We start from the raw sequence: 12,150 nt of genomic DNA, 5'->3' as shown, positions 1-12,150 counted from the left end.
GCCCTTCTCTATCTCCCACGCCCCCTTACCTTTAGCCTGGCAGCCCCGGGGCACAGCCAGGACCCGCTAGGATGACTGTGCCCACACCCTGAATTGCGAAAACATTGCTCAGTGGGTCACGTGGGTGTAACGGCCCCTCTAGGAATCTTGCCGAACCAGGTAGGCGCCCTGGCCGGCGGCTTCGTGGCTGCAGTGGAATGGACCGCAGCCTGGAGTGCACACCAGCCCTTGTTGAAGCTGACTCCTTGGACCGCAGGGCCCCCGCTCGCGTCCTCCCGGTAGCTTTGTGCTTATCCTGCCCGGAGCTCGCGCTTCCTACCTCCCCTCTGGTTACTGACTTCAGCGTGTAAATGCCCTTTTGCAGAAGCCACACGGGGAGCTGGATGTTCATTATTGGTTTTGCCTCCGCGAGGGCCACCAGCCAGTTAGGTCCCTAATATTTGCTAATGGAGCGTCGAGCATGCATTTTGGAAACCGCAGCTTTGGGAATACTGGAAATAAGCAGTAAATGGGAGGAGGCCCGAGTTAGAGCCATTATCTCTTAATTAGCAAATGCCCAGTGCCTCGCATACCTTTAGGGCCTAACCTTGTGGTTCTCAACCTTGGCTGCACATTAGAATCACCTGGGAATCTTTTTAAAATCCTGGTTTCTGGGCCTCATCCTCTGGCAATTCTGTTTCTTTGTTATGGGGTGGAGCCACAACATTAGTAACAAACAGAATTTACGGAGGATGAGGCCCAGAAATCAGGATTTTAAAAAGATTCCCAGGTGATTCTAATGTGCAGCCAAGGTTGAAAACCACTGCTTTAGGCCTGTGATTACACAGATAAATAGGATAGAGTCCGTATTTTGAAGCAGCAAAGCACTGAACAGGAACCACTGGTAATGAGATTTATTGCACTGTGGAGGCTGATCAATGCTACCTTGGAATAACCGAGGGAACAGGGATTAGCTGTGCTTAGGTTAAATTCCTGGAAGGGAAGATGGAGCCAGCTGGATGATGAAGGGATTCTAAGTGCTTGTGACAAGAAGAGAGAAGAGAAAAACAGGGTCCACAGTCATTTGAGGTTTGTGCCAAGAGAGTAGGTCCTTTCAGTAAACTTGAAATCTGGGATGAGCAGTAGTAGTGTAGGGGTAGAGTCGTATTTAGATGAATTATAAAAGTAGGTTAAAAAAAAAGGACTGGATAGTGAAGGAAGAAGACAGGAGAATATCAGGGTAAAGTTATCTCATAGAAGCAGATGGGGGAAAGTGTTCAGGGAATGTTAAAAGAGAGCAGTCACCTTGATAAAGACTTTTCCTTAGTTTCAGTTTTCGGTGACTATTGTTAGGGTCTGTGTTAATGAGGCCAGAAATAACCTTCAGGGTTTCAGCTGAATGAGAGGAACAGGTTTGCAGAGGTCAGGGCTGATTAGGGAGAAAGAATGACTGAAGCAATTGGAATTCAACCAGGAATTAGGTCAGTAAAAAGGAAGGTAAAAGAAGAACCATTTGACTATTAGGAAGAAGTGTCACTAAGTAGGTGGATGAGATTATATAAGAATTGAGGTTCATTAAACTTAATTGGGATAAGAGGCTTTTCGCTGCTCTCAAAAACACCTGTACTGGGAGACTAAGCAAGGAATGCTGTTATACAGGCATACCTTGGAGATACCTTGGGTTTGGTTACAAACCATCACAATAAAACAAGCAGTGATCTTTTTGCCGGGGGAGGGTCTTACTTTCCGTTTGTAAAAAATACCTCGCTGTGCAGTGCAACAAAGCAAAGTACAAATAATGAGGTATGCCTGTAAATGTTGAATTGAACTGCACACTGCCAAGACTATCCAGCTAGCAGTGGTACTGCAATGTGGTCTTTAAGGTAACCTGGTCAGAAACCTCATAGAATGTTTAATAGGAAAGCATATATATTTTATATACCAAGTTCAGCTTTAAGTGGATTCTAAATATCAAGAATACACTAAGGTTTAAATATCTACCACCCTTTACAAATCAAAACATGACCAACCTTCCTAATCACGTTGAACCTGCTACATCAGAATGTCTAATTTGGAAATCACTATTTCTCGAAACAAAATGACAATTTAACAGAAGAAATGGCACAGCTTAGATACGTTAACTGTCATGTCAGAAATAAGGCTGGCATTTCCAACAGAATTTAAAAAGCATTTTAGCTTAAACATATGACCATAAAATATGACAACACAAAATGACCTTTTAAAACTACCACACGAAATCAGAAGGCTACTCATACTCAGTTTTCAGGGTTATGAACATTAACAATCACTTAACATTGATAAATCCAGCACGGAGTTAGCTATAGTAAATAGAGGTGCTTTGACCAGGCAAGGATTTTTAACAAGTAGATGAACAAATAACACAGTCTAGGAAGCAGCTACCATATAAATCTCAAAGGTAACATGGACTTAGTTGATACATTTGAATTGTTCTTTTAAGTATGGTAGCCTTTTACTTTAAGAATAACACTTAGAAGCTCTTGTTACTAACATTTATTGAGTGGCAGTTTTGAAGCCTATCCCAACTCACTAGTGGAGAGCAGCCGGAAAACAAAAATGATAGTACAGGTAGCATAGTCTTGTCCTTTTTATTTTCCTAGTAACCATAGTCAACACTTAGGACAATTTGGGCTTAATTTATAAGCTAATCTAATCGATCTCCTGGCCAGGCCTTTTACCCAAAAATGTTTTGTGAATATATCATAGATTTTATAACAATAAATATATAAAAGTTTATTTTTGAAAATAAAATGAATACTTGCATGCCCCTTTTTGCATTTTCCTGCTTCTTTCACACACAATCATACATACATCTTGAGATTATAATAATACATAATAGTTAGTACTAATTGGTAGTCATATTTTAAATACTTTTCATAACATTTAATCCTCAATGACCTTATGAGATTGGCATTAGTATTTCCATTTTCTAATGAGCAATGAGGCACAGAAAGGTTGTTGAGGAAAGAATGTCCAGCCAATAGAAAAGGTTTTTTAAAAGAGTTTATTTGAGACAAAATTTTGAGAACATGCCTGGAAGTAAAATCTCAATGGATTGAGAAAATGCTCCAAAGAATGGCAGTTTTGCAGCCTATCCCATACATCAGAATCAAAGGGAAAGATGTAAGGAAGATTACATGAAATCCATTAATGGCATGGTGGATCAAGGAGGTAGGAGAAAGCAAAGTAGGGAAATCTCTAGAATCGGATGAAAAGTAAAATGGAGAAGCCTGTTTTTACATTAGTGGGTACAGGATAGTTAACATTTGCAGCATAGAGAGATGGTATCAGGGGATCAAGATAGCAATGAGGGGTTTGTGGTCTTGAGCTTGGTGCCTTTAAGGGTCTAGAAAAGAATTACTCTGGTATATTATCCTAGATGCATAAGGACAATGGACAGAGCTCACTTAAGGTAATGATTGATCTTTGCTAAGGAAGGAGGCTGTAGGCTTGAGATGGAACTATACACCATGGCCTACGCTAGGAATCTATGGACCATCCTCTGTGATTACTCTTGAGCTTGTCAGGCTCCCCATGTAGCCCATGGTAGCTTGTCAGATCTTAACATCTGTTATTTCTTTCCATTATCCTAATGTGCAGGCTAGGAAATGTAGCACATCATTGACAAAAGTTGTCTTGTAAATATCTTTGTCTTGTTACTGAATTTAAAAGGAATGTTTAAAATTTTGCACCATTAAATATGTTGTCATGTGGGTTTTTTGGGGAGTAATTTTTCTTATAAGAAAATAGTTATTTAATAATGGCTAGATATTGAATTTTATTGAGGTGTATTGCATTAAAAGATGTTCTCATGTTCACCTGGTCTTATCTGGAATAACCCCACCTTGATCATATTGTTTTATCTTTTCTACAGAGTTGAGTATGGTTGTGTTTACCTATGCCGCCATCTTGGTCTCTCCTCCTGAGTACCTACTAAATGGTATTTAAACTTTTATGTACCTGATTTTTTTTCCAGCCATATTGAACATTCTGTTTAAAAAGAAGGCAAGCAATATACATTTTAAATTATACTTTACATTTAACATGGTGTTGAGAGATGTTAAGTAAATATTTGAATCATAAGTGTTCTTAAGTATAATATTTGCCCTAATAACTAAAGCTATCAGCAAAGAAAGTGGTTAGGTTTTGTCTTTAATTCTGGAAATTTTTCCTAGAATTGTATCATTGTAGTTGGAAAAATATTTATTGAATGCTTGGGGTCATGGAAGTAGTACTGCATTAGGAGGTGGTCTTGGGCTTCTTAGTAGTTATGAGACCTTAAACAAATGGGTTAAATTTCCTTAGCCTCTTTTTTTTTTTAACCTACAAAATGGGGACAATAATATTTGCTATGCTTCACAAAGTTCTTGTGATAATTAAAGGAGAATATGAATGTGCTTAAAAACAACAACAATGTGCTAACAAATCTAGGATACTATGTTCAGTGTTCTGAGAATAAGTCCAAGTATCTATATACATAAAGAGCCAGGGGCCGTCACATTTGAAACAACCAGAGGGATGACTGAACAGGCTGCATGGGGTGACCAGGCCGGCAGGTGGGTTAGTGAGGGACGACCAAATGACCGAGCAGCAGGCTGCGTGGACTACCAGGCCGGCATGGGATTTAGTGAGGGACAGCTGAACACCAGTCTGCGTGGGGCAACCAGGTCGGCAGGGGGGTTAGTGAAGGACGGCAAAGAGAAGCTGCAAAGTGCTTCCTTTAAGTGAAAGTTCTCAACTTATTAAGAATAAGTTACTAATCCTATATAATAGAGGTAATATGCAAATTAACCCTCATGCCCTCACAAGATGGCTGCTACAACCAGGCCGGCAGGGGGGTTAGTGAGGGACAACCAAACGACTGAACAAGCAGGCTGCGTGGAGCGACCATGCTGGCAGGGGGGCAGTTGGGGACAACCAGGCCAGCAGGGGGGGGCAGTTGGCGGCAACCAGGCCGGCAAGGGGGGGAATTGGGGGCGACCAGGCCAGCAGAGGGGGGCAGTGAGGGGCGAACAGGCTGGCAGGGGAGGCAGTTGGGGGCGAACAGGCTGGCAGGGGAGGAAGTAAGGGACAACCAGACTGGCAGTGGTGGTGGGGCAGTTGGGGGCAATCAGGTCAGCAGGCAGAGGCAGTTAGGGGTGATCAGGGGGGCCAGTTAGGGGCAATCAGGCAGGCGGGCAGGTGAGCACTTAGGAGCCAGCAGTCCTGAATTGTGAGAAGGACTGCTGGTTTAGGCCCGATCCCCAGCAGTCACACATCCCCCGAGGGGCCTGGTTTGGAGAGGGTGCAGCCCAGGCTGAGGGGACACTCCTGTCACCCCCCCCTCCCCGCATGAATTTTGTGCACCGGGCCTCTAGACTATATTATAAAAAGCCAGTGATCGTAATGACCAAAAGTCTGGTCACCAGGAGGTGCATTGATGGGCCCCCTGGCGCTGTGGGTCTGGGTCTAGTGTGATTTCACGTGCTGGGCCTCCAGTGTCTTTCATAAAGTGGAGATGTTTTTTCTTACCCGTCAGGATTGTTGTGAGGATCAACCCAGATACTGGAGTGTAAATTGTTAGCTGCAATGGGAATTTGTGGTTTATGGGTGGTTATTTTTAATATGTATGTGGAGGGAGTGAGCATAAACATTCTGCTTGAAGGATCTTTTGCCCTTCCATAGTTTTCAGGTGCCCATGATTGTATGGCAAATGGCATTGAAAACAAGAAGAATAATTCACTTGAAATCTACCATCCTAGGTTACTGCTATCTTAGAAAGGCCTGCTGACAAGTTTGGCTCTTGGTTGACACCTATGAACTGAATAGTAAACAATTTCCTACACTGATATAAAACTTCAGCCTAAATGATGAGTGCCTCACTGTGCCTGAATTGTTTGTACAAACAGTTTGGTTTATGCTGAACACCTGTTTTTTTTTTATGGAAGTCAGGAATGTGACCAGCCCCCAATAAAAACATGGCACTCAGTGTAACATGAGCTTTCTTGGTAGACAACACTTCACCTAAGTTGTTATTAGTTGGTGGAGGAATTAATTAAGCACATTCTGTAGAGAAATTTTGAAAGCTTGCACCTGATTTTCTAAGGTCTTCACCCCATGTATCTTTTCCCTTTGCTGATTTTACTCTGTATCCTTTTGCTATAATAACCTCAACCATGAGTATAACTATCTGCTGAATCCTGTTAATCCTTCTAGCAAGTTATCGAACCTGGGGCTGGTCTTGGGAACCCATAACACTCATGCTGACAATAGTTGGAACCTTCCCCAAATTAAACTTCCCTAGATAACTAGGTAAGAACCAACCTTGTAAGCGGACATTTCTAAGGATAGCAGTTGCAAAGTTTGCTATTACCTCTACTTCTTATGACATTTGTGCTATTTGTTTTTCGATATAAATGAAATCAAAAGCTTTTATTGTCTTTCAGTGGGTTATAGCAACTTTATTGAATAGAATAATTCAGTTTCATAAACAGGTGTTTTTTTTCCTGTTTTGCAGGGGAATTGTATAACTAATTTATTAACATTTATTCAGCAGATTTATCGAATGTCTTTATTAGAACTTAAGCTCTATTGATGATGACTGCTTTTACTATATCAGTTCTTTGCCAGCTGGGTGCCCTACAATTCAATTCACTTCTGGAACTAACTTCCTGGATATAGTGCAGACCCTATAGGGATTAGGTGCTACAAAATTGCTCCCACTTCAGTTGTCAGCTCTAAGTCCCAGATGTTCCCAATGCAAACTGCCCAGCCAACTGCAAATTAAGGAGTTACATTTAATAATTCTCCAGAATGACTCTCAGAACTCAGGAAAGCACTATACGTATACTTACAGCTTTTTACTAAAAGATAGTACTGAGAAACAGGCAAATGGCAGAGACACCTAGGGCAAGATGTAAAGAGGATTTCATGACCAATATGGATGCTCCCGGAAATTAACTGCAAGAGTTTTTTGGAGGTTTCATTATGGAGGCATGATTGATGAAATCATTGGCCATTGGTGACTAAACTCAATGTCCAGTTCCTCTCTCTTCTGAGGTCTGGGTGTGGGGCTAAAATGTCTAACTCCTTAATCACCTGGTTGGTTTTTCAGGCTACCAGCTCTCATCCTAAAGTTACCTAGGGTGCCCCACTATTAGCATAACAAAGACACTGCTATCACTTAAGCAATTTCAAGTTTTTGAATGTCAGGAGCCAGGGACAGACACCAAGTATATTTTTTATTCCACAGGGCATATAGATAATATATGTATGTCAGGTAGGATAATTTTTTTTTTTTTTAAGAGTAAGGAGATTGAGTGACAGAAGGGCACTTACTACTTTAGATAGGGCAGTCAGGGAAGGTTATACTGACAGACTTTGGGCAGATTACTCCATGGTGTGAGGAAGGGAGCTTTCCAGGCAGAGTAAACTTAGCAAATGAAAATGGAGGGTACTGCGTATTTCAGAAATCCAAGTTAGTTAGTATGGCTGGGAAATGGTGCTGGTGGTAAGGAGAGTGGTGGGGAATGAGGTCTGGGTCAGATTATGTGGGGCCTTCTAAGCCATAAGATTTTTGGTTTTTTTAGTGATGGAAAGCCATTGAGGGTTTGGATTAGGAATATTATTTGAATTAATTTACTTTTTAAAAAGAATCATAAGGACTATTTGGAGAGGAGACTAAGGCAGCTGTCACCAACCAGTGATCCACAGACCACTGGTGGTCCATGAGGTCCGAAAGGTTGGCGACCGCTGGACTAAGGGGACGTGGACAAGAATGGTTAAGAGGCTATTCTGTTAGTCTAGACGAAAGATCACAGTAGTGTCAACCATAGCATCAGTAGTGGAATTGATGAGAAGTTGGAGGAGTTTATTGATAATATTTTGACAGAGCTCCAACAAAGATTAGATGTGCGATATATGAGAAATGACTCCATCCAAGGATTTTGGCCTGAGCAGTTGGGTATATGGTGGTGCCACTTATTGTGCTGTGCTGAGAGAGGAGCAAGTTTTGGGATAAGATTCAAGAATTTGATTATGGACATGTTAACTTGGGAAGCCCATATTGACATCCCAGTGGCGATGAGTGGGAAGGTTGGTTTGAATATAGAGTTTAAGAGGGAGAACTCTGTATTCTGTGTTTAAACTTGAAAGTTTTTAGCAAAGAGAGGCTTTTCAAAGCCCTGAGAGTAGGTGAGATCATCAGAGGAATCCATGTAGTTGAAAATAAGAAGAGGTAGGAGTACTAAGCTTTGGGGAATGCCAGCATTTACAGAAAAAAGAGAGCCAAGGAGAGTCTGACTGAGGAGCCTGTGTTCGGAGGAAAACCAAAGAGTGTGGTGTTCCATCCACTAAAAACAGTCAAGTGGTCTATCACATGCTTCTGGGAGGTCACTGAATTCAGTGTAAAAGTCATTGGTGAACTTGAGAGCTGCTTCTCTGAATTGATGAAGACTGGGAGAGGTGATTAAGAGGTGACAGCAATTGTAGATATTGTGAGGGACTTTTTTATTAAAGCTGAGAAATGAAGCAGAAGCTGGAAGGGAGTCCTAAAGTTCAGAAAAATTTGTAATTTTTCCTTTCTCCCCCACCCCAAGTTTTGTCCTTAATAGCAATGTGAAAGATCTGGTAGGGAGGGAGAATTAGATGGCATCAGAAGGGAGGAGAGGGGTTTTATAGGAGCCAAGACTTTCAGTAGGTTAGTTACACAAAGCTCTCTCCTTGTTTCAGGAGAGGGGGGCAGAGTAAGAGCAGTGTAGGTAGGTTGGCCAGTTCTCTTGAGAACTAGTTTTTCAGTTAGTCACATAGAATGTGATTGCCCTGATTCTGCAGTGAATGAGGTTGTGGTGGGAGTGGGAGGAGATAATAGGGAAAGGTAGTGGGTAAGTCAACTTTTTTGAACCTCCTTTTCTTTTTTCTTTTTTTTGTAAAATAGGATTATACTAGACTAGAGGCCCAGTGCATGAAATTCGTGCACAGGTAGGGTCCCTAGCAGCCGCTCCCTGGTGGTCAGCGCACGTCATAGCGAGCGATTGAACTCCTGGTCTGTCAAACTCCCGAGGGGACACTTTGCATATTAGGCTTTTATATATATATAGATAATTTCTATGGCGTTTCCAACTCTTAATAAAAATAATACTTTTCTAAACCCTGAAGTGTATAACTCCTTACAGTTCTTTTTATTTGTCTTTAAGTGTTTACCTACACTTTACCATCTTAACCATTTTTAAGTGTATGGCTTATTTTTTGTCATCTTTTAAAATTGAAGCTCTATATCCATTCAACAACTCCCATTTGCAACCTCCCCTCAGCCCCTGGTAACCAAGATTCTACTTTCTGTTTCTATGAATTTGACTACCTGGTTACCTCATGTACTAGTAAGTGGAATAATAAAATATTTGTCTTTTTGTGACTGACTAATCATAATGTCCTTAAGGATCATCTATTATGTAGCATGTGATGGGATTTCCCTCCTTTTAAAAGCTGAATAATACTTATGTATAGATCACATTTTGTCCTTTACTGTTTTTAGTAGACACATTTGTGTGCATATGATTAAGAGTATATGTTAGTTTTGCATGCCTTGTTTTAATTTTATTTAAAAATAGTATTGTAGCCGAAACCGGTTTGGCTCAGTGGATAGAGCGTCGGCCTGCGGACTGAAAGGTCCCGGGTTCGATTCCGGTCAAGGGCATGTACCTGGGTTGCGGGCACATCCCCAGTAGGAGATGTGCAAGAGGCAGCTGATCGATGTTTCTCTCTCATCGATGTTTCTAACTCTCTATCTCTCTCCCTTCCTCTCTGTAAAAAATCAATAAAATATATATTTTAAAAAAAAATAGTATTGTAAATAATTTTTGCAAAGCCATTTTATTTTGTCTTCCTATTCTTTGCTTCAGACTGCTGGCAGTAATGAGGACATTTGAATTTCATTGATTAAACCTTGGCATTCAAAGTGAGTTGACTGACTTAGAATATGGAGTACATTTAGAATTGCTTTTCTCAAATGGCAGGGTGTGGGAGGACCCATCTCATTATAACTTGCATTTTTATATAAAGATACTGCATAGTTTGCTGATCCAACCCAAGCAGTATTTCAATGACATATATGTGACAAATTTTTTTGGACAATCTTAAACTATTTTATAAGAGCTAGCAGGCAGTGATTTTAATGAGGTTTGTTTGTTTGTTTTCTTTGCTAAATTATTTAGGCACAGTCCTGTTAATATCTGTGCAATGTTCAGTATTTCTAACAAAAATTGTTTTAAAAATCATTAGTGAGTTTGCAGGTAGTTTATGTTTATAAATATATTGATAAGGAATATTTCCTAACCATTGTTACTACGTGATAGGATTTAGTAGTTTGTATGAAGTTTTCTGTGAAGAATCATATTTAAAATTAAGCTATATGCATGGTGCTTTGCAGGAGCTTTGGCAGTATTATATGTTACTAGAAGCCCGATGCACGAAATTCGTACATGAGTAGGGTCCCTAGGCCTGGCCGGTGATCAGGGCCGATCTATGGGGCGCTGTGGGGGGGGGTAGGGGGGGGGGGGGGCTGGCACCCTCCTTGGCTGGCCTGGGGCCTGCAGACTGGGGGCAGCTCCTGCATTAAGCGTCTGCCCCCTGGTGGTCCATAGTGACCAGTCGTTCCGCCATTCGGTTGACTTGCATATTAGGCTTTGCCACCTGCCAAACCTGATGCCAGATTGCCAAAAAGCTTGAAAAATGTAACTCTCGGTCCTTGTTTCATGTAAACATACTTTTTTACAATAGACCTACCATTGATTTACCACTTTTTAGACTTATTCTTACCCCTTCCAAGTTCTTTCCCCTTTCCTTTAGTTTACATAGCCATATCGTGTGTTTTGAGTTGACTTTCTTAAATCAACTGAAAAATTGCCTGGTTTTTTAAAAAGAAATAGTCTTTAGTTTTTAATAACATTTAGATCCAATATGGTTATTTTGATGGCCATTGTTTGTACCAAGAGATTTTTTTACTGTTATTGTAAATATTTGTATTTCTTTGTCCTTTTCTGGAAACAGATTTTTCTGGTGATGTATAAATAGTTGTAGTTCTCCAATAGTAGGAGTCGAAAGCCTACATTACTGTGGCGACTTGAGTAAGAAAAATGAATGTTGAGAATTTTGAGCAGCTAGCAGTCATATCTTCCTTCCCCTTTAGATTTTAGTTTCTCCATTACGTCCCCCACTCTAGGTCTCTTGTACTAACAGGAAGTCACCTATAACACAAAACTCCACATTTATTATCTCCTGCACTGAAAATTATCATGTGGAACAGAATCCCAAATTGAACAGAATCCCATTTATGACAGAAGGTGTGTGTGTGGAAATATACTTTGATAAGCTTTAATGTTTTCTTTGTTTCCCTTTTTCCCCCCTAACTAAATATAAAGTTTTTAAGGCAAGGACTATGCCTTATTTTCTTTATGTACCCCACATTGATTAAACCTTGGCATTCAAAATGAATTGGCTGGACATTTGACAAATATTCATGAAGTATTTAGTTGATTGGGGATAGATTAATGCAGTCATTTTTGTCAGTTTCTGATACTGTAAAAATACAATATTTTTCTGAATATGTATTTTACAGTAAATACTTTTAAAATAAAATTAATTGTGAGTATAATATTAAAGTATTTCTATGCAGCGTTTGTATTCAAGTTGTGTGAACATTATTTCTTATTTATGCACTCATTGGTTGATTCTTGTATGTGCCCTTACTGAGGATGAAAGCCACAACCTTGGTGTGTGAGGTACACATTCTAACCAACTGAGCTACCCAGCCATGGCTAACATTATTTCCTTTTTATAGTGTCTGGCATATGGCTATACTCACACAAATATGAAACTCTTTAAAAGTTTTATTATTTTCAAGTAGACATGGGGAACATCCGGCCTGTGGGCCATGTAAGGCCGTGAAATAATTTGGTCTGGCCCTGCCAAGGCATTAGGGGCGAGTTAGTTAAATGTTTGACCAAATATAGCAGGCTATTTGTATGACCCACAAATCTTCTACACTAATAAAAGAGAAACATGGTAATTAGCGTACGACTGCTACCCTTTTCATTGGCTAATCAGTGAGTATATGCAAATTAACTGTCAGCCAAGATGGCGGTTAATTTGCATATA

The 12,150-nt window shown here is 40.4% G+C and overlaps 1 protein-coding gene across 6 annotated transcripts in view; it reads left to right on the top strand.

Moving 5' to 3' along the window:
• Positions 1–12,150, top strand: part of CEP57 (centrosomal protein 57kDa) — a 63,081-nt gene that overhangs the window by 4,746 nt on the left and 46,185 nt on the right. Inside the window, exon 2 of one of the 6 annotated variants that reach the window (XM_005856740.2) lies at positions 9,897–9,952. The exons of 4 other annotated variants lie outside the window; for them this stretch is intronic. The gene's annotated coding sequence lies outside the window, so the exon portion shown is untranslated. Of the gene's footprint in view, positions 1–9,896; positions 9,953–11,457; positions 11,483–12,150 lie in introns of those variants that run through there. One more of the 6 variants, XM_014538597.1, reaches the window with a different exon arrangement.

The sequence above is a fragment of the Myotis brandtii genome, unplaced genomic scaffold, assembly GCF_000412655.1.
Source record: "Myotis brandtii unplaced genomic scaffold, ASM41265v1 scaffold1043, whole genome shotgun sequence".
Classification (NCBI taxonomy): Eukaryota; Metazoa; Chordata; class Mammalia; order Chiroptera; family Vespertilionidae; genus Myotis; species Myotis brandtii.
This window is presented reverse-complemented; position numbering and strand designations above follow the sequence as displayed.